The 22,326-nt window shown below is 43.7% G+C and overlaps 1 protein-coding gene across 9 annotated transcripts in view; it reads right to left on the minus strand.

The window, feature by feature from the left end:
- Nucleotides 1-22,326, minus strand: part of THSD7A (thrombospondin type 1 domain containing 7A) — a 555,303-nt gene that overhangs the window by 209,891 nt on the left and 323,086 nt on the right. The gene's annotated exons all lie outside the window — the stretch shown is intronic.

Here is a 22,326-nt window from a genome sequence, read left to right on the forward strand (position 1 = left end):
AGCAGGATATCAAGAAAAATGAAATCAAAATATCTACTTGGTAAGTGTTTACTCTACATTTTACTTTGCCCTCCTTTATTAGCTGTTTTCAACATTCTCATTTTTATTGTTTGGTGTTTTCTCACCTATCACTCACTATTTTCATTCAGTACATATATTTCCTTGGCCTTCCAGGTCAGTTACATTTATTTTTCCTCTAGCTGATTTCCCTTTTGATTACATACAGATTGTTGCATTGTTCTGAAAAGAATAACATGGCTAGAATTCAACAGGGAGATTTCTGCCAACATAAACATTTGGTACTTATGAGATACAAAAGCAATGAAAACCTTAAATTCTTTTTGGATCTGTCCCTAAGCACCTGTTGTGGGACTTAGGTATAATTTAGACATTTAAGTTAAAAAATGTGGGTATAACCCCAACATTGTCTTTGGAGTGGGATCGACTGTGCCAGGATGCACCTAAGCACAGCTGATTCACTTCACTGGCATCTACAGATGTTGTCCAGGGCTGTAATCCCACAGGGTCAGGCCCTTGCCACTCCTGGGGCTTCAGGGATCCAATCCTGGAGGAAAACAGCCCCAGATGCCATGCCCTGAACTGGGGCACACATCTACAAGCAAGGAAAGTATCTGCAAGCAGTGTTTAACATTGCAGCCTGCAAGAATGGAGGAAGTTCCCTTGCTTGCAGATGCACACCCTGAGTTGGGGTTCAGCAATGTGATATACATGCCACAGAAATCCTCTGCAGGGGTTCCCAAGGTGTGTGTCTGCAAATGCGGAGAATGGATCACCCCTTTCTGTGCTTGCAGTCCACAGTGGGGAATGCACAGCCCAGGAATTCCCTTACAGGGGAATCCCAGCATGCATTTCATGCTGCTGTGCCACACGTCTACGAACAGGGGAACACACTTCTTTCCTGCTCCTTGCCTGCAAGGGAATTCCTGGGGTGCTTGTCTGCAAACACTGAGAGGAGATGCCCATGGAGTTTCCTGCTCTGCACTTGCAGACAGGGACCACAGGCTGGTGTCAGGTGCACAAAGCCATTGTCATGCAGGATCAGGCCCTTAAAGTCCTTGGGGTGCCAGCCCAGGGCAGCTGAAGAGTGCAGGGAGCCTTGGACTACCCACAGTCTTGTGTTATAAATAAATGGGCATTCATTGTAATTAGGCAGCACAAACTTACTACAAATTGTTGCAGCCACAATTTTGTTCATTTTTGGGGTGAAAAGGGGACTGGACATCTGTCTGGCTGGGTTTTCTGCCACCATAAAAATGTGTATGGAAAAGCCCTGCTCAACCTCGTGGTGATTAAATTCCCTAAGTGCCTCAGGTTCAGACTTTAAATCACCAGATGTTTCCTTCCTCAGGCCTAAACCCAGTTGGCATTATAAAAAGCAGATGTTCTTCCACTTAAGTCCCCATAGATCACAGTTTGGTAGGTTTTCTTAGAGCACACCTAACACACTCAGAAGCAAAATGTAGTGTTGGTGCCCTCCGTTTCACAGAATGCCTTAGTGGTTTGAACATTCACCCAGGACGTCCCTCTACTGCCTGGACTTCAGACCCACATCTTTTATCTCTTTGGAATATACCCTCAGCCCCAGCCTGTAGGCTGCTCTCGATGGTGGAACTTTTCAGTTCTCTGCTCAAGCTGTTTCAAAGGGTAGACAAGAATTAAAGATCTGTCGGATAAAATATGGAAACAGTCCTGAGAGTAGGTACTGAAACCTAGGATTCTCATTCTTCTTGGGTGAGTGTCCTAACCATTAGGCTACAGGGACTTGCTCTGCCTCTCCCTCTTGCCCGATGAATCTTGAATTCATTTACTTCTGGTGGAATAGCTTCAACAGACAAGGAGTGTAGAGACTGTGCTGAGGCATCAGTAGCCAGATCAGGGAAGTTTCCCAGGGCTGTGCCCCCCTTGTCTATCCACCACCCAGGGTGGCCAATCCAAGAAAAAGAATTAATGAAAATTTGCCAACTTTTTCCTGAAAACCAAACTGTTTTGCTGATGTTTTACATAAACACTATGCCAGGCCCTGGATGGCAATAACAATGGCTAGGTTCAAATTCAGCGGTTTCACACCAACTTTCTAAATCTGGCTTCAGCCACCACCTAGAAATGTGAGATAAACTCTTTTAACTGGGCATTCTGACAAACATACTTCCCCATTCACAAATAATGTTCAACTAATGCAGATTTTATTACAGGAGGAAAGAGAACAAACACAAGACCCTCAAGAAAACCTTAACCATTAAACAATAAATAAACCCAAATGTTAATAGCCTCACTCTTACTTGACTGCAACAATTGTTTTAAATCATGCTGACCCTACACCCACTTCAACCCACCTCCAACCTTACCACTGCTGGCCCCATTTCCCCCATCTCAACATACACCCACCCCCACCCACTGCTTTTCCCTTTTCCCAGACCTGCAGCTCTGTCTCAGATGCACTGCCCCTCTTCATGTCCCACCCAGTGCCTCAGACTGGCTTGGGCTGAGTTGCTCTTCCTACCTTCAAGGTGAGCAACCATTGCAGGTAGGCAAAGGCTATAGTGGCAGCAAATGGCTGGGATGGGGACTGAGGCTAGAGAGGGCAACAAAGCCCTGATGAAGAGCTCCCTGCAGGGCACCAAGCTCTGCTCTATCAGTATTTGTATCCATCCTTAATCTGATGACAGATATTCAATCAAACTTTAGTTTCTAAGTTTTACAAACTTTAAGGATAAGCTTCATAAGTCTTTTTTTGGACTACCTATAAATTTATAGACATTTGGTAACTGTCTCCCTACCCCACCCTCCAGCATTTCTGTGCAACATTTGCTTGTTAGGTCTTTGTTCCTGTGGAAATATCCTCTACCCTTATATGACACTGAAGGCCAATTATCTGACTTGGGGGAGGATTCTTTCATTGCAAAATTTATAAGGAAATTACAAAATCTTACATTGGCCCAGGGCTATTTACATTGCTAGCAGTGATTCCAGTCCCTGTAACAGCCCAGGACTGGGAAAAGATAAAACTACTCTAGAACTGCCTAAATCAAGACAGGTTCTTTTCTGTGCCACTAGAGCATATAGCACAAAATCCTACTCTTCACTATAACTATTATAGGTTACATTAAAGATGGAAAAAGAGGAACTGTTCTACTCACTTTTAGTTATTTGTTATGTTTTGCGACTGACATTTTAGGATTATCCAAAACAGTGGTGCCCAACCTTTTTGGGTGGGTCTGATGGGCATTGCCTGGTTGGTTTGCAGGCCTGATCTGGTATTCAGGGCAGTTGCAGCATGACCCCATCAGGCTGCATGGTGGCATGGCTTCACTCCGACTCAGCCCTGCAGGGAGCAGTGGGCATGACCCAACCCCGACCTGGCCCCACTGGGGTGGGAGGGGGCATGATCCAGCCCAGCCTGGCCATATGTAGAGGAGGAAGGGAACATGGCTCAGCTCCAACCCAACCCTGCAGAGGGGTCAAGAGGACATGGCCCAGTTTGGCCCTGGCCCGGCACTGTGGCAGGGAATTTGGAAGCAGGGGATGGTGGCAGTATTGCCACTGCTCCCCTGCTGCCAAATTTCCCAACCTGTGGGGAGTCCCATGGGCCAGGTGCCATGACTCTGTGAGCCTCTTCTGGCCCATAGGCTGGAGGAGTAACCATTATCTAAATGAATAGTTATTGCAACTGATGATATTAAACTATTCCTTATTAGTTGCCCAAAAAAGCCAAGGATATAGTGCCACACAGGAACATAGTAACTGCCATTTTGGAGAAGGCCCTAATATTTAAGAGGAAGATGCAAGACTCCAAAAATAAACAGATGTGGTATAATTGTCTTATTCCTTATAGCTGACAGTTGGTTTGCGATCTGCAACAAGAAATTTCTATTCACCCCCTGAACTGTTTTTCCCATTAAATAGTATAAACTCTAGCTACTGTTATCCCTTTTGTGTCCTCATTGACATCCTGTGTCAATGAGTTTAGCAGTATATTGGGTGAAAAAATATTTCCTTTTACCAGACCGAATTCACTATTTTTCAGGTTTAGTGAATGATTCCTCATTCTTGCATTGCAAGAATGCCGTCGCAATTCCTCCATTGTTTTTATAAATATTTTAAATACTCCCTTCTAATACCACTTATTCAATGTAAAGAATCTCTGTTTTCAAACTCTTCATGCATTTGTCACTATATCTGAATTTGCAATGGTGGATCAGTACTACACATATAATAATTCTAATACTGATTTATATAAAAATGTATGTATAAAATTATGTATTTTGCCCATCTTGTTCCACAAGTGCTGTATTATCTTGTTTGCTTTCTAGAACTAGAGCAGCATGCTTCATAAGCTGTCCACAATGACATCCAGTTTGATATGCTGATATAGAACCCGAGGACATAGCAGGTTTAATTTTTTCCCTCCAATGTTCACTACTTTGTTTTTATCTTCTCTGGAAGTCCAAGAGAAAGCATCCAAGTTACTTGCTAGGTTTTTTCAGAGAGACAAAAATAGAGTCAGTGAAAGATCCTTCTCCCAACCCTGCTAACCAGTCTGCACCTCATGGTCCACCATATCAAAACAGTTGTGGCAGTTTGGCAACCTGTCTGGATTCTCAATGGTTTTATAAAATTTTCTCTGCAACTGAATGCCTTATTGAATTTGGAGTCAGCCATCTGCACAGTTAGATCCAGACCATGGGGGTTCCTTGCTGGCTGAATTTGAATCTGGCAGCAGCAGGGCAGGCAGCAGAGGCAGGGCCAGCAGCAGAACAAGCAGTGGCAGCAGGGTCAGCAATGGAGATAGAGGGCCAAGTGACAGTGGGGAAAACAGTGGTGGACAAGTGGCGGTTGGCTGACAGCTGTGCTAGAACAGTCCTTCTTGGCTCCTCTCCTGCTGATGGCCATGCCCAACAGGACCCCATACCTCCAGATTCTGTATTAGGCCCCACTCCTAAATCCCCTGGCCTACCACAAGCCCCACAGGCTAAAGGGAATGGCTTGGTGGGCTGGATCCAGCTTGTAGGATGCATGTTTGAAGCCCTGTATAACAGGAAGTCAAGGGCTCCTGCTTCTTTAAGAAAGAGATAGCAGCAACAAGAGTCCCAGGCTGTTGCACAGGGGTTAGCTGCAGGAGGGAAGGTAGCAAGGGAATAACTGAAGCCTAGGCACAGTAAGCTGCCCATAAAGGTGAAGGAACACACTTGTAGCTGATGAAAACACCGGGCCAGAAGGGGAGGAGCCCAGGGGATATAAACCTGGGTCCCTGAGGCAGAGGGCAGTGCAGCCCTGAACTTTGCAGAGACAAGAGCTCCCACCAGCTCAGGCAATGGAAGATAACTCCCAAGGGTGGCCTGGCAATGGTACGCTGACCCAGAGGAGGCACTGTGACTTAAAACTTTGCTTTAATTTTTGTTCTAGTTTATACTGGACTGAGTGTGGCTGTGGAGGGGTAGAAGGGAGACCACAGGGGTGCCTGAGGGGCATGCTATGGAGTCCCAGCAGGGATAGGGGCACAAGGCACAGGCAAAGCTGAGGCCAAGAATGCCAGGGCCTGAGCCCAGAGTGGGTGCCAAGTGGCCAGGGACTGAAAGGGCCAAAGCCTGAGTCTGGAGTGGGTTATGCAGGTGACCTGGGCCAGGCCAGAGCCAGAGCCAGTGGGCCTAGGCTACCAGTCAACAGTTAAAGTAACCTGTAGGCTAAGGCTAAGAAGGCCATTCAGTCATTAGCCAATGAAATGAAAGTTGTTTCTACTATAGACAGGACAGAGCCAGGAAAGGTAGGAGTTTCTGTTACAGTTTTTACAATAGCCTCCTAAAAAAAAGAAGACCTAGAGGCAGGGTTAGATTGGCCAATGTCAAAGAGCCTTCTATGATACAACAAATGGACCAAAGTTATTTGAAAATTTCACTAAAATCAAGCCTTCCAAGGATCAGGGAGGAGAAATATTGTATTTACACTCAATATATGTAATAGAACCAAAGCATCTAGTCTGGTTTAAATCCCAATTAGTCTCATCTTCAAAATAGCCAGAAATCTTCTTAGAGAGCGATTACGTCGCTAAGTAAACTCTGATTTACCAGACCGTTGAACAGTTTCCTGACTGGGACTTCACTAATTTTATGATAGACAGGAAAAAGCAATAGTACTCTTTCCTGCAATAGCACAGTTTTTTAGAGCTTTTTCAGTCAGAATCAGAGCATAATTTTCCATTTGAACTTTTCTTATTCACTACCTGACCACTAATGAGTCTTTTCTTCATTGCAGTGCAAAATTAATGTTTAGTTGACAATTAGGGCTTAAGCTGTGTAGCTGGCAATAAAGCTTATAATGTTCCAACAGCCTATTTTACCTGCTTACGCCATTTTTCCATCAAAGAACTTTGAAAACTTACTGGGACCCCTAGTCTCCAGGGGAGACAGTCTGTTCTTTCATAGCCACTAGATGTCCAGATGTGGTTGTCTACATTGTTGTCTATGTGCCTAAAATGCTATTTATGCACATGTTGGAATTCTATTCCTGCATACATAGTCCTCCACACATGGTTGACTACATATATGCCAAGTCCAGGCGTGTGTACTCACAACAAAAAGTAAGACAGAGAAAGGCACCTTCCATCTTCTCTCCAAATAAACAAGTGGCTAAGGCATTTACCTAGGAAGCTAGAGGCTGTGGATACTGCCCCCAACATCCAGAGTGGGGGTTCAACCTCTGACTTCCCTGCACAATACCTGACCCACCGCAACACTGGTCAGCCATTATTCAAGGCCTTCTTCTAAAGCTCCATTTGAAGTTGGCCCTGCTGGGTAGCCACACAATGCAGGAGATACATGGGGCCAGGAGGAAGAAAGCAAGTCATCGGGTGTGTGGCTTATTGAGGTAGCTGCTAGCCTGGGGGGGATGCTGGGTTCTAGCTAGGGCCCTTGCTTCCCCTGCATTGCCCTCCATTCTTTTTTCCCCAACAACTAAGTTAATGTCCCAGCTGGGAAAGAGGTGCTGGATAAATCACTAAATAATGCCTGGCCTGTGGTGTAGTGGTTAGACTGGGAGATTAGGAACATGCAGGTTTAAATGCCATCTAGGGTCTAGGGAGAGAGACCCAAAATCTAGGATCTCCAGTTTCCCAGATAAGTGCCCCAGCTACTGAGCTATAAGGGCAAAAGAAGGACACACAGCCCTTTTGCCTGGTCTAAGGCTAAACCTGGTAGTCAAGGGTTTTGGTCAACTCTATTTCTTGCATCTAAGACTGCTATACCTCCAGAAAGGGCATGACTACAAAGTCGCACATAGTGTACAGGGCTGTACAACCAGGAATGGTATCCAACCGGTGTCTTTGATGACCAGGAAGGGAAGAGAATGTTATCCCATGAGCTGAAAACAACATTTGTCCCATGGTATTCTTGGAGGAAAGGCATATATATGCAGTGAGAAATGAAGAAAGGAAAGAAAGATTCTCTATAAAAGTAAACTATTTGTTGTAAAAATAACATACAATAATAGAAATCATGGGTACATTATCTCCTCAGAAGAAAGCTACTTGAACTTTGTTTAGAATCAGGTCTCACACCGAAGTAAAAAATGGGTGCAGTTTAGAGTCTGATCCCACTATCAATAGCTGCATAAGTATTACACTCTACTAACCAGTATACACACTTGTTTATTTTAGGAGATTGTTGAAAGCCCATTTGTATTTCTTCCCCATGACAAATGTCACAATATTCATCATGAGATGGTCATGATTAATTTTCATTATAACTGCACTGTTTGTTATCATTCATATTGTATATTGTTGTGCAGAAACTCTTAATTCCTTATAGTATAATAGGCTCCTATAGTCAAACAAACAATGGAGTCTCTTTTATTCATTACAATTCAAGCACTGTCTGATAAGTGCTTTTCACAGGATTACTTTCCCATAATCATATAAAATTTTAACTATTGCTTCCAGCAAAGAAGCACTGCCAAAATATTTTTGGACAAAAAGAAAAGAAAAGCTGTTCTATATTAGTGGAGGAAGGAAAAAAAAGAGAACACAGCATCCATGTAGTGCATGCACATCCAAACAAAATTTGGTGTAATCTGTAATTTTGTAAGACTACTTAGAAATTATCTGGGCAGAATATTCATCAGCTTTCTTATCCTGGTTTTTCTTTGCCAGCAGAGAAAATTCCTCCTGTTCTTAATAATGATATAATTTGTCCTAGATCTGATGCTAGAAAACATTGTGTTACCATCATAAAATTAATAGCATTCCTGGCTAAGAAAAAGCAATATTTAAAACTCTGATTGTAAACAAGCATCTCACGGTCAATCCCCTCTGTACAAATCAGTGTAAAATGAAATTCCAGTACATGGAAATTATCAAGATATTGAAGCAAGCAGAAGAAAACACTTCAGTATGTTTTAGAAAACAGGATGGGAGTCAGTCTCTATAAATTTTCTAGGCACATGTGGAAACAAAATAAGTTTTTCTTAATTGTTATACAAGGGATTATTTACCTCTTAGTCACAAGCATGAGGGAGCATGTAAGTGTGTTGCATAAACAGCATGGAAAATGTCTAGGTCCTTTAACTGAAGCAAGTTGTTGAACAAACATGATAGCTACTACAGGATATTACACAATTTAAATAGAGCAAATATTCTAACGAGTGGTAAAAGGATGATGTTTATTTTAAAAACACTTCATACATGATCTAACAAAACTTGCAGAACATTCTGAACTTGAATTCTGCCCTGTGGGTAGAGTACGCCTATTGTTTTTTAAGCAGCAAAGGGAAGGGAGTATAAGCTTTACTCCAGGAAAGGAAAGTGCAAGACATATCAAACTGCCAGAGATATAGTCACAGTTATACGTAACTATATCTCCCTGAATTTGTGTGCAAGTCTGTGGGTTACAAAAGCCTCAGTAGTCTGGGTGTTGGGCGCATTCACTTCAGTTTTGAATGAACGGGATCCCAACTCATCGTGGGAACTGACAACAATACGACGTTTTGATATCCCCATCAAGCAAAATTTTCTTTTCCAAGGTAACTGAATCCCATGAAGAAAGCATGGCCTGGCAACAGTAGGCATCTGCACTGGGCAAATCAGTCCTCCTATGATAAGCCAGTCCCAGTCTTCTCACTCTCTAGTAGCTGTTATGACCCACCATGCTATTCATTATTAATTAATTTATTTTAAAAACTACATGGGCAGGTGGTCTGATCTCTCCCCCTGATGATGCATATCTGTAAACGTCAAAGTCTTGAGTCCTCCTTTGTTGACAACCCTAATTGTCCTGATTTAGACTTTCCTATAGTATAAAGAAAACCTGCTACCTGGGCTCTGATATGAGGATATCCTCCTGCAAATTATGTTGCTCAATAGATGATCCAAGAAATTATATAAGGTAAGGCAACAGTGTACCTATAACATCACAGAGCATAGTATTTAATGTGGAATTAGGTCAATTCTGAAAAGGTTTATTACTACCAAGGGCTCATCAAATTCCGCCTATATTCATAGTGAACTAGAGAACTAACAGTTGCCAACAGGGACCACTGATTGCTTGAGTTTTACCTGAAAATTGCCTCTCTCACTCTTGACCTTTATCCCTGCAGATAGCTGCTGCCCCAAATCTGAAAAAACTTCAGAGGCTTTTGTCTTGTCATATTCCCTCAACATGTGTACTCTTACATATATACCAGACCTGATGCTCCCAAATACATTCAAACTGGAATTCAGGTTGGGTCTGCCATGCACTTGTCCCTTTTAAACCCTGACGTACTGATTCAGGAGTTGTTCAGCTCTTAATAAATCCTTCAGTTTTTGCTCACCCTTAATAATAAAATAGGCCTAGCTACGACTGATGTCAAGTGCAAAACAGATCTAGAAGGCATCTATGGTGTGAAATTCAAGATAACCAAGCTTGTAGTTCCCATTAAGTAAATGTCTTTAATGACTAGTAGGACCACTCCTGTAATCCTTTCCATTTATTAGAGCTGTGTGAAGCTTCGGTAGCTGATTCAATTCAGAGGAGATACGGCCCAATTCGGGGACCGAATCTCCAAATCCAAATCAAATCGGGAGACCAAGTAAAAGCTCTGAATCAATTTGAAGCATCTAAATCAATTCAGAAAAGCTTTGGAAAAGATTTGGGCATAGACTAAAGAGACATCTAACAGCTGCCTCCAGCTGGTAAGTCTGTTGGGGTAGGGGGAGGGAGGGATTGGAGCTGGGGCTGGGACAAGCTGCCCAACTGGGGTGGGGGGAGCGTTACTCAGGGAGGAGGGCGGGGTGGGGGTGGTGTGGGCACGGCAGTGCTGGGAGCAGGGGCTCTGTCCTGCTATTGCTATCCCAGCTGGGGGGGGAGTGGGGAGCAGGATGCGAGTGCAGCTTGAGGTGGAAGGGGGCAAGTGGCATCGCGGGGCAAGTGGCATAGCGGCCCCCCCCACCCCACGCCAACAGTGCCAGTGGCAGCAGGGCATAGTCCCCATGGCTCCCCCCACTGGGGCAGAGGCAGGCACAGTTGGAGGAGCCACTGGAGAAGACCCCATGGCTGCTCTGTCCAGCCCCATCCCCACCTGGCCCAGCCTCCCAGCACTTAAAAAAAATAAAAAAGGAAAAACACCACACTCATTGGATGTAGCAAGGACTGAGAGAGCTCTGGGGCCATGTGGCAGAGCCTCCCACACCCCGGTCATCCCCCCCACCCGGTCCCAGCCTCTTGGCACTTAAAAAAAACCCAAAACATAGTCCACACTCACTGGCTCTGGCAACAGAAATTGGGGCCTCTGAGGCTCATGGCATAGCCCCCCAAGCAGCGTGGAGCAGTGGGGATTGCTCCCCCTACCTGGCATCTGCACAGCAGCTGTTGCATCACACGGGTGCAGCGTCGCTCAGCAGGGCACCACATGCTGTCTGTGAACTGGGGTGGCTCCACAGTTCAGCCGGAGCCTGGCAGTGCTCAGCCCCAGCTCCCAGACAGTGCATGGCACCCTGCCAAGCCGTGCTGCACCCACGCTATGGGGCAGCTGCCGTACGGGTGCTAAGGGGGGGGGGGGGGGAGATCTCTGCTGCCCCCCCGCTGCCCTATATTGCATGGGGGGCTCTGCCATGAGTGCCCAGAGGCCCCAATTGCCACTGCTTGCTGCTGCAGCCAGTGAGTGTGGGCCTCCTTATTTTTATTTTATTTATTTATTTATTTATTTATTTTAATGCTGGGACCGCACAGGCTTCTTCCGTGGCTCCTCCCATCCAGGGAAAGGCAGGCACAGCCAGAGGCCCCCCGCCCTGGCATCAAGACAGCAGCTGCTACATCGCGCAGGTGCAGCATGGCTTGGCAGGGCGCCGCATGCTGTCTGGGAGCTGGGGATGTGCCTGTCTCTCCCCAGCCAATCCAAATCACCCAATCTGTCCGAATCAGCATCAAATCTTCTTAAGCTGATTTGGCTGAATCAATTCAGGACAGTGATCCAAATCTCTGAATCAAATCACTGTCCTCCAATTCGACCGAATCTGAATCAAATCGCTGTCCTCTGAATTGGCCAAATCCAAATTGAATACTTCGCTATGGTATTCAAGTAATTGAATACTTTGCACAGGCCTACTGTTTATTAGAAGTGAATAAAGATAGCCAACTCTGCACTGAATGCAAAAGCTCTAGACAAGTCAGCCTAATGATAGCAGCAGCCTCTTTCTTCATTTAATTTGCTGGCAGTACTCCTAACCTATCAGTCAAACTGCAACATGGCTAACAGCTCTTCAATTTATCACTGCTGCAAATGAAAGAACATCCAGGATATCATCATCTGTATAGTGCTGTAACAGGGAGCCCCCTTTGTATACTCTCCTTCTGGGCATCGATATAACAGCCTGCAACCCCACTTCTTGCCTGCAACCCTGCCCGCCACACACTTTTTTTTTTGTGCATTTCTTTTTCCTTCTAAGAACTGGCAGAGACCAAGAACACTCACTGCATGGGTGTGGCAAGGCTCAGAGCAAGCCAGAAATGTGAACTGGCTTTCTGTATGAGAAACCTACAAACTACATCTACGTATCAATTGAGCTAAGTGTCACTAAACAAAACAAAAGAACTAAAATATCCACTTCAAAACAAAGCCTGTAAGAGATGAGAAAAGCCAAAGTGCATTGAAAGCATGGCTATAAATATACCCTGGTGAACACATTCCCCCTTTGATTAAGACCTATTTCCCAAAGAAAACTTTCCATATCTGTCTAAAGTTTTATGCTAAATCAGTCTATGTGACTGCATCTAACCTAACTCACTTACTGTCCCCAGTGGACTTCAATCCTCACTACCACACATTGCATTTTTATACATTTCAGTGCATTTTTATAATTCATCTGTCTCATCTTTGCCCTGGCATTCTGTATTTTATGTTTTATACCTCTTAACTTTTAATGAATGTATTCTTCTTTGTAAGTCATACCTTATATTACTAAAATTATTATTGTAAGAATGCATTAGAATTGTGATCACTGGAATTGTATAGCTGTATTGGACAACCAAGATGATGCTGGGGGACCACAGAAGTCTGCCAGAAAGGGATAAAAGGCAGTGAAGTGTGACCCTCAGTGGCACCCTCGTATCCAGCACCTGACCTACTGAGACAGAAGGACAAGCAGGAGAAGCTGACCATCTACAAGAGACTCCAGCACCCCGAATAGGTATAAACCAACATCAGTGCTATTGCAGCAATTGCGCGTGTGTATGTCTGTGTTAAGGTGGCCAGTACCCCTCAGAACTCTATGTTTGTATTTATGATTTTATTGGTAACTTTGCATCCCATACGATAAATTAGAATTTATTATGATCCTGTGAGTTGGTCCTTTGTAGGCAACAATGCCAACCCAATGTGCATGCTATTATCAAATCAAGAGCCCACTGAACTTTAACAAGCTTTGATCACAAGGACCCATGGACAATAAAAAAAAGTGGATTAAAGTCCAAGGATGTTTTGCGGTGCTGCTTAATGATAACTGTGCTCTGAATCCAAAAGGCCGTGCCACGCTTAAAATGGATGAAGGCATAATAGAGCTCGTTATTCAAGCTTTCACTAATATCCTCATATTACAGTAATGGTTCGAGTAATGTTCTCCAGAACCATTTTTATATATAAACCTTATCTTTTACTATGAAAATTTTACTTGTAAATTTTAAGTTTCCATCAAATCTATCCCTTTATATCTTTAGTCCTACTGAACTATGTCCATACTCTGCTTCCCTTTATCTTGGTTATCCCACAGGACTGCCAATACAATGGAACTCCCTTTCAAACCAGCCCACTTCCTTCTAATGCTAGATGGGGACCACCTGACTAACTCTAGTCTTTTCTAATGAAATGCCACCTACTTAACAGTTTAGGTTCTATGGACATACTTTTTTTTTTACCATCAAGATGTGTATTTGCATGAGACAATAATAATTCCGTCAATTAACACCTATTATACCCTTGCTTGCTAAGATCCTTAGGCAACCCCACACCTGTCTATCAGGGGAGCTCTCTCAAAGATCTTCTTCCTAACCCTACAATCCCTCTTTGACAAAAGTCTGCAATATTTTGCTCTTGGAAAGACCCATGTTGTATGTTAGTTGATGACATTACCTAGATCTTACACTCATGGATGAACTAAGGAGCTGATGCCTTAGTTCTACTCCAGGAGAGTTACTCTGCACATCCCTTAGCATGCAATCCACACTAAGATATAGAATATCCATGATCCTATCCTTGTCTAACAGCACATATTGAGCTTGTGCTTTAGACTACTAAACATTTTTAAGAATCACATAAAAAAAGAGAACCTCTACCGCCCATGTACAGCTTTGGGATGTTGATTCTATCCATAGATAAAGGAGTCCCTAACCTCCTATCTATATCAACTTTTACGGCTTCCCTTACCCAAGGCAACCCTTACTGGCATATCCTCCTGCCATGCCATTGGCATGGCATATCATCAGTAAATCTAGCCCTTGGGCAAGTCCCTGTCCATCTCACTAATTCTTCCTATCCCTCACAGCTCTGTTGGAGGGAAATGCTCAGCCCAAATATCCAACCTCTCTGCCTTCTCCAGCCTATCCTACACACTCATTGCTGTCCTACTAAGTTTCTGCCTAGGGAAAATAAGGGTTTCCACCACACCACCCCATGAGGGAAAATCTCATGGTCTTCCTGCACACATGTGGCCTGGTCCCAGATGGCTGTCTGTCATTATACACCTCTGTACTGGCTGCCCTGGAGGCATCAGATGTGATCCTGGAGTAATTTCCCTCCAATTCCTGCTCACACTGAGGCTTTGGTAATTTTCAAACCTGCATGGAAATTCAGGGTGATGTGGTCACATGCAACTCTGTGATAGGCTTCACTGATATCTGTCTTCTTGCAGACTTATAAGCCCTCCCCTCTACTGCATAGAAGACAATAGGCTTATACTACACCCACTTATCAAGGCTCGGTTATCAAGTCTTCTGTCCCATACACACAGTTTGCAACCTACAAGAGGTTGAGCTCCCAGTAAATCAGTATTTTTTTAACATTTGAGTGCTTTCCTTCGCAACCATTATGACCTTTTGTAACAAGATTTCCTATTAAAAACAAACAAATAAAATGTTTTAAAGCCCCAGGAATTCTATTACTGTGTATAGAATCATGTTGACTCCAAGTATGAGCCATTACCAGAATTGGGATCTTTAAGTGTACAGCATAGACCATATTATGTGGCTAACAACTGGTAACAGTAATAGTTTATTATCTTATATGTGGTCCAGGTGCCAGAGGAGATGAAGTTTGCTGGGGAAATAAAACAGAAGGGAACAGAAAGACTTAGGAAAGAACTTCCTGGGTTCAGTTCCATGTTCTGGAGTGGAATGTTCTTCAGAAAGTACAGATTCTCATGTCTCTGTACCCAAACCTATCTCTATTCCCTGCCAAATTTCATGTTTTTTGTTTCACAACTTGCAGATGTTTGAACTTCTCGCATATATTTTTGAAAACATTGGTTAAAAAGCATAGTATTTTTCCTAAGTTTGTGCATGGAAATGGCTGTCCCATTGTAACTGAACATTTTAGAACAACAGTAAGTCAATCTGAATGTTAGGCATTCAGAATATAAAATCTCAGCCCAAATGCTTAAGGTTTGGGAAAATTACAAACACCGGAAAACAGGATCTTAAACTGGAACACAGCCAACCTCAATAATACTCTGCACAATCACTCTAACCTATACAGCGAGGCAACACGATAAGATAGATATGTAAACTAAAAGCAGCTTTTTTCAAACATTATTTATATATTTCTTTTGTGGTCCAACTGTTTTCTATGGGAGATCTAGCACCTCCTTTCCCACCAGTGAAAACATCCGTGAGAGATCCATACCTCACCAATAGTGCCAGTGGCGTTTCCTACATTTTGGGGAGTAGTTAACTATTTTGTAAAGTTAGCCTTGAATTCTTGATTCCCTCTTTCTGACAATAATCTGCAAACCTATTTCTTTAGTTCCTTTCTTAGGCATTTCAAGTGAAGCAGGACCCAAGCATAAAGCAAAAAGAAGAGAGGAAGAAAAGGAAAATGTAACATGCATTTTATTGCAGAGTGAGCAATACAAAGTCCAATATTCCAACCTTCATAAGAGACTTGGGATTGCTCACTCTGCAATAAATTATATAAGTTATAGTTTGATTTACTTGTTTCACTTCTCTGTACTATGTCTGTTGTGCTGATGTGCCTAGAGAATTTGCTTTTTTGAAGTTTTTCTGACAGCTTTACAGAATCATTACCTCTGGAGCACCCATTTGAAACTTGCTAGCTGTAACCCTTTTCATACCAGATCAGTTTAGTTGCCTGTGAAAAAATGTTGCTGTCTGGTTCTTTTTTTATTTAAAAAAAAAGAATTAGACTTGCTGCCAGGAGGCTGATTGCTTCTCACTGTCAGACTTCAATTTGCTGAAAGTGGACTGTTCAAGTTGAAGAGCATTTCACAAGCATGGCAGATTTTTCAGACACGCTACTTGTCTGCATTGTTTAGCAATCCAGTGCTGCTATATGCTGGAGATTATAAAACTATCATTTGAGCAGACTGCACTGACAGTTTTGGTGGAAACCACCCCCCTCAGTTATTCAAAATGCAATCACAGGATAAGCAACTCAAACACCATAGGGAAGAGTGCAGTATAAATGGATAGAAAGATATATAGGTTACACAGATGCTTCAAAAGCTGAAGTATGCCTGCCAGGATTTTCTACCTACAGTCATTTAATCGTCCTTTCCTTTGTGACAACATGTAACAGGAGAAAAAAGCCTGTACTGAGCTTTATGAAAAGAGTATTGTATTAAAAATCTTTGAATCAAATTACCAGGATATTTCTTATGGCTGAAAATATCCATTGCATCACCTGTCCAATCTTTAGACCAACGAAGTATTGCTTGCTGAGGTATATTCTATATTGTGCCATTACTTTAGGCTTGCATCACCATTGCCTTGAGGCTATTATTCTATGGACTGATGTATGTATGGTGTAGGATGCTAATATTCAGTGTTACTGAGTTGAGCGTGTTCAGGTGAAAGTGGAAATACAATATAACATAAACCTAATATAAGACAAGCTACTGAGTGCTAGCTATACAATGTTCCCTTTCCTTTGCCACTTGGCAGTTCCTGCCTCACTGATGAACAGTGTCTGTCTGAATTTCTTTTTCCTTTTTTATTTAAAAATATTTTGTAAGGTTCATTCTGCAAAGAACTGGGCACCTTTAGGCATAAAAGAAAAAACATCTTTTTTAAATAAAATAAGTATGTGCTTAACCTTTGTTTTAGGTATGTTTGATTAAAAAAAAAATTCTGTTTGAAGAATAATGCCATGTTTCAGCTGCCTAGTCTCAGCTCTTCTCTCTTTTTCATGAAGTAATTAGGGACAACATTTCCATGTTTTCTCTATGCTTTGTTACCTATTTGTTCAGGTGCCTGGATTAAAATAGCTAGTGAACCTCTAAAATGCAGACCCCAGGGCTAAGTGCAGACAGTCAAAAAGCCCAAGGCTGAATTGATTCAATCTTTAGAGGTTAGTCTAAGGCAGGGGTTTTAAACCTTTTTTAGTTGGTGTGCCCCCAGCCACCAGTCGAAAAGCAGGGAGTCCCCTGACCGATCGACGAGCAGGGGAGCGTCGGGGGGAGGATCCCCCCACATGCAGCTGTGAAACCGTATCGATGGCAAGCCTGGAAGCACCAGCAGCAAAACCAGAAGTGCCCCTCGCTTCTCCATGCTGCTGCTGCATACCCCCGGGGGCTTACCAAGTGCCCCTGGTCTAACAACCCCCGGTGCAGACAGAACCGATAAGCAAGTGAAAAGACATTCACTTTTGATTCTAGAAATGCAGCCACACACCTGCAGCAGCCCAGGCCAGAAGCTGGGGGGACGCTAGAGCATGTCTCCCTACTCAGCTGGAGCAAACAGCTTGGGCCAAGGCTAGCCCACCCATCTACCCTGTGAGGGAGGGTTTCCAGGGAAGGTGCAAAACAACCTGGGATGCTGGGAGGCTGTGAGTGAACTTGAATCTGGAAGGGATCTGGGGCAGAATTTCAATAAACGGATTTAACCTAAATCAGAAGAGTCTAATACTACATCCATCCAGGTTTATCTTACTGGTCTGGGCCATTTTGAAAGCAGTTTATATGCTCTGAACTTCTATCATGTTACAAATTTGAACCAATGTCCAATCTCTTATACCAGTCTATTTATGATTTCTGTCCCTAGCCCAGATGGGGCTGGACACTTTAGACACTTTAAACACTTTTGCCAGGCTGGACACTTTAGACACTGATACATTTGCATCATGTACTTTCTAAGACCTCTGTTTGGCCCCTTCCCTGTAAAGTGATGATAATGAGACTTACTTCAGAGTAGCAGTGAGATTCATCCAGTGAAAGCTATACAAGCTATATAAGTGCTAAGTGGTGTTATTAGGACTGATGCACCTAATTATTGTGACTAATATTTTGGGGGTTATTACAGCCAGACATGGCTGCAAAATAAGAAAGTAAAGAAGACTTTAAATGATGTATTTGAACTTTTGTGTTTTCTCACTGGCAGCTTAATGCACTTGAAATGCTGCATTACAGGCCCTGCAGGAATGACTGAACTAATTACCCTTTTTTAAACTGAATGAGGAGTTAAATGATATATTAAAAGTTAATTAATTTGTAGCCTACTGGCATTAAGTTAACTCACCTAGAAGGCTCCCTCATTTAACAGTGTGCATCAACTTTGTTAAACACATGCTATATTTGAGGGGAAAGAATAACAGGGCTTAGAATATTGAAGACAAAAATGGAAGGAAGATCAGTGAGGAAAGAGAAAAGAACTAAATAAAATATGCTGGGAAGGAAAATCACAAGTTGGTGAGGGAGGCACAGGTAAAAAAATAGGAAGTTTATCTGTTCATACAACCCAGCATGCTGTTGTATATATGTGACTTGAAAATAAATGGAAGTGTTCAGCATTGGTGAGGCCTCACTTGGCATGCTGTGTCCAGTTTTGGGTTCCACACTTCAAAAAAGATGTGGACAGATTGGAAAGAGTCCATGTAGAAGAGAAGGGGGAGCCAGGAGAGGAGATTCCCCACTCACTTCCTTTTCCCTAGCCCCTAGGAACCAAGCTGCTTTTCCAATGCCAGAACGAGAACCCACAGTGGCCAGAGTTGGGCAGCGAGCAAACCAGCTCCAACATGGCTCTCCAGAGAAAATCTGGAGTAGGATCAGAAACCTCAGAGGTAAGGACCCCATACTTACTGGCTCCATTCTGCTTAGAGGGCAAGAAGACCTGTTGGAGCTGAGATGGGTTGCAGGGACACTCCGGGGTGTGCGACAGCCGGCACAACCCTGGTCCATCACATAAGAGGATCCCCCCAAGAAAGAGAAAGAAAGGCCCTATTTGGGACCACAAAGACTGGGAAATGGCCACTCGAGTGGCACAGGGGCCCTAGAGAGGAAACACCTGAACCTCATTTGACTTACATGATTCATTCCAACACAATGAGCAAGAACCACAGCAGAGGAATGAAAGCTACCAAGTGGAAGGGAAAGGAAACAGAAAACTTCCTTGGCTAAACAGGGAAATCCAGGGGAGCCAAAGGGCAAAATAGAAGGCACATACGCAGTGGAACCAGGGGGAAGCTACCAAGGAGGAGTATACCTACTTGGCCTGCACTTGCAGGGAGGCAGTTAGAAAAGCCAAAGCAGATACAGAGTTGAGGCTGGCAACACAAATTAAAGACAACAAAAAGTATTTTTTTAGGTATGTAGGGAGTAAAAGGAAGGCGCAGGGCAGCATAGGACCCCTACTGAACAAGAAGGAACAATTAGTGACAGACAGGGGGGATAAGGCTGAGCTATTCAATGAGTTTTTTTGCCTCTGTGTTCCTGAACAGGGGTTAAGATAAGTCTCCTAATGGGTTCTTAGATAGGCATCAGAGAGACACCAGCCCACCAAATGTCGATGCTGACTTAGTGCAGGGTCACTTGGATAGAGTGGATGTGTTCAAGTCAGCAGGCCTGAATGAGCTGCATTTGAGAGTACTGAAGGAATTGGCTGGTGTCACAGCAGAACCACTGGCATGGCTGGTTGAGCACTCGTGGCACTCGGGTCAGGTCCCAGAGCACTGGAAAAGGGCCAATGTGGTCCCTATTTTCAAGAAGGGGTGGAAGGAGGATCTGAGTAATTATAGGCCAGTCAGTCGCCCCTCCATCCTTGGAAAGGTCTTTGAAAAGATTATGAAGAATCATATTTGTGGGAGTCCAGCAGGAAAAATAATGCAGCAGGGAAACCAGCATGGATTCGTAGCAGGTAGATTATGCCTGACCAATCTGGTTTCATTTTATGACAGAGTCACAAAATGCTTAGATGCAGGAGTAAGCGTGGATGTTGTTTTCTTGGATTTTAGCAAGGCCTTTGATACAGCATTGCATCCCATTCTCATAAATAAATTAAGAGGCTGTGACATAGATGTTTACATGGTCCAGTGGGTGGCAAATTGGCTTAGCGGTTGCACCCAGAGAGTGGTAGTAGATGGGTCGGTATCAACCTGGAAGGATGTGGGTAGTGGGGTTCCGGCAGGGCTTGGTACTTGGATCTGTATTTTCATTGTCTTCATCAATGACTTAGATGTGGGCGTGAAGTGTACTCTGTCCAAGTTTGCGGACAATACTAAATTGTGGGTGAAGTGCACACTCCAGAAGTTAGGGAACAATTGCAGGCAGACCTGGACAGGTTGGAAAAGTGGGCAGTACACAATAGGATGCAGTACAAGGATAAATGCAAAGTGCTGCACCTAGGGCACAAAAATATCCAGCACACCTACTGGCTGGGAAGTGACCCTCTCAGCAGCACAGAAGCAGAAAGGGATCTCAGAGTGGACTCCAAGATGAACATGCGTTGTCAGTGTGATGAAATCATCAGCAAAGCTAACCACACTTTATCAAATAAAACCAAGGAGGTGATACTTCCCCTCTACACAGCATTGGTCAGACCACAGTTGGAGTACTGCATCCAGTTTTGAGTGCTGTATTTCAAGAAGGATGTTGATTGATTCAAGAGGGCCCAGAGGAGGGCCACTCATATGGTTAGGGGCTTACAGGACAAGTCCTATGAGGAGAGACTGAGCGATCTGGACCTCTTCAGCCTCCACAAGATAAGGCTGAGAGGTGACCTTGTGGCCACCTACAAATTCATTAGGGGGATGCAGCAAGGGATTGGAGATGCTCTGTTCACCAGGGTGCCTCTTGGGGTAAAAAGGAACAATGGTCACAAACTGACAGAGAGCAGATTTAGGCTAGATATCAAGAAAAACTTCTTCACAGTAAGGGTGGGCAAAATTTGGAATGGGCTTCCAAGGGAGGTGGTGCTCTCCTCTACCTTGGGGGTCTTTAAGAGAAGGCTGGATAGACATCTGGCTGGGGTCATCTGACCCCAGGACTCTTTCCTGCCTAGGCAGGGGGGGGGACTCAATGATCTGTTAAAGTCCCTTCCAACCCTAGCATCTATGAATCTATGAAAGCTGGCTCTGATAGGCTGGGAGAGCCCCAAGTAAACCCTAAAGGGACACCGGAAGTAGTGGAAAAGGAGACCCTCCACTGGAGAGTTGGTCACAGAGGGTGAGGGGCAGTATACCTGCCCATATTTCTTCATCCTTGGGGGGAACACACTTACAAGAATTCCCAGTAGCCATCCGGGTAGATATGGTGCCTCACTCCCAGCTGTGAAGCCCTAACAGTGGGAATCAGCATACAGACTATGGAGGCTTGTGGCGGGAGTGTAAGGGTGGAGGAGCCTCTGTTATAGGCCCTACAAGGTCTTGCCAGAGGCCACAGTGAACTGTTGCTTGCAAGAGAGTGGCCCTTATGGTGGTGTCTTCTGTCTCCTTTGGGACAATATTCTACCAACAATTACCATCAAGTCATGGCAGACAAGCGTCCCAGGAAGGTAGGAAGCTCTCTAAGGGACATGCAGTGCGGGTCATGCCATTCAGAAGGAGGCTCGACTACAGTCCAACAGAGCATGACAAAAATGATTAGAGGCCTGGGAAGCATAACTTATGAAGAAAGGCTGAAAGAACTAGGATTTCATTACTATCATCAAATACCTGAATGGTGATTATAAAAAGGGAACTAGAGATCAATGAACTTCTCTTTGTGGCCAGAGAGGACAGGATTAGGAGATTTCCTCAAGCTGCAGGAGAGGAAATTTAGGTTGGAAATTAGAAAGAATATTTGAACTATGAGGGTGGTCCAGCATTAGAACAGGCTACCTAGAGAAGTTGTAGAATCACCATCTTTGGAAGCTGTCAAGAACAGGATAGGCAGATACTTGGCTGGTTTGGTTTGGTTTAGTCAGGGATGATCCTGCCTTGAACAGTGGCCTAGACTTAGATAGCCTCATGAGATCCCTTCCAGCCCTTCTTTCCTATAATCCTATGGAATCCTATGGAATATCTGATAGGAAGGGGCCATTAAAACCAAGGGTTGAAGATATAAATAACTATTATTGTCACTACTTCTCTTAGAAAAAGACCATAAAATGGGAAGGCGAGAATATCACAGGGTAAGGAAAGAAGAGAAAAGGTCATGATACATGGTAGCAAAGTACACAGTTTGATATTGTTATCTTTTCAGGAGTTCCACTGTAGGGAACAACAGAACTGTAGTAACATAAACTGATCATGAAAGGGTTAAAAGTATGTCAAACACATTTTATAAGAAAAAAAATTCTAGGATATATCTTGCCTTTTTATGTAGATTTTAAGTGTCTGTCTCACCCTTCTCCCTTCATTCCT

This window comes from Alligator sinensis, unplaced genomic scaffold (genome assembly GCF_000455745.1).
Source record: "Alligator sinensis unplaced genomic scaffold, ASM45574v1 scaffold938_1, whole genome shotgun sequence".
NCBI classification, from domain to species: Eukaryota; Metazoa; Chordata; order Crocodylia; family Alligatoridae; genus Alligator; species Alligator sinensis.